The sequence below is a fragment of the Aplysia californica genome, unplaced genomic scaffold, assembly GCF_000002075.1.
Source record: "Aplysia californica isolate F4 #8 unplaced genomic scaffold, AplCal3.0 scaffold00994, whole genome shotgun sequence".
NCBI lineage: Eukaryota > Metazoa > Mollusca > Gastropoda > Aplysiida > Aplysiidae > Aplysia > Aplysia californica.
This window is the reverse complement of record NW_004798264.1, coordinates 224,583-225,653: the sequence shown is the minus strand read 5'-3', so window position 1 is coordinate 225,653 and position 1,071 is coordinate 224,583.

Here is a 1,071-nt window from a genome sequence, read left to right as displayed (position 1 = left end):
CCCCCTCCTCTCACATCCCCACCAATCCCACCCTAGACGCTCAGAGATAGTAAGAAGAACGTATAGACCCCACCCGTTCCCCTCAGCACCCATGGCTGCATCCTCACCCCAATAAGTCTCTCAGAATCCTGCAAAATGTGCACCGGACCGTAACTACGGGAAATCCCGGAATGCCTGGTGCTGGAAACGCAACCCATGAAGTATGGCGCTACTAAACAGCTGGGAGATATTGTCGCGGAATGGGCTCACTCACCAAATGTGTGACATCGAGGTGAAATCAGGCTCTCGTCAAAATAAAAATTAAAAAATCATTGAAACAGACGTTTTTTCCCCAGCTTGATGGGCAATTTTTATGAATTTATTTTTTGGCTCAACACCGTTTATGTCCATTCATAACATGTTTTTAAATGCACTTTGATATATATATTTTTTTTAAACAACAGAAAACGAAGATTAAAGGATGGAAAAGTTATAAGTTTGCAGCTTTCGAGGACACTCACGCTTAGAAAGTCAACAAAATTAGGAGACCATTTTCTCGCAAATCACACCTCTCACATCAAGCGACCCCTACTTCCTTCAATAGTAAAAATATCGACTTAGATTCAAGATAGGTAGGTATTTTTTTCCTCAAAAGCAAGACAAATGAACAAGCTTTAAGAATGATACCAATAAGTCAATTTTATGTTCCAGATTTGACGAGCGCCTGATTACCCCGCGTCGGTACACAAATAGGTTATAGTTACAGCTCACTCACACCCACCACACGTCCAGACGTTGAGTACAGTACAGTCAGGTCTACACAAAGACTTTTGTCGGGTACCACTACCACCATCTCCGTCTGCTGTCTGTTTGTTTGTCATGTCCGTCTGTTTGTTTGTTTGTATGCGTGTGTGTGTGTGTTCATCTGTTTGTTAACTTGTTGGTGTTAATGCACTTTTTCTATCTATATACCACTATAATATTTCTCGTTACACATTTTGACATTAAAAAAACTAGTACGAGCAAAACCGGAAGCCTGTAAATATGTGTGCTTATGCCATCCCCTCTAGCTAAACCCTCCCCCACCCCCCA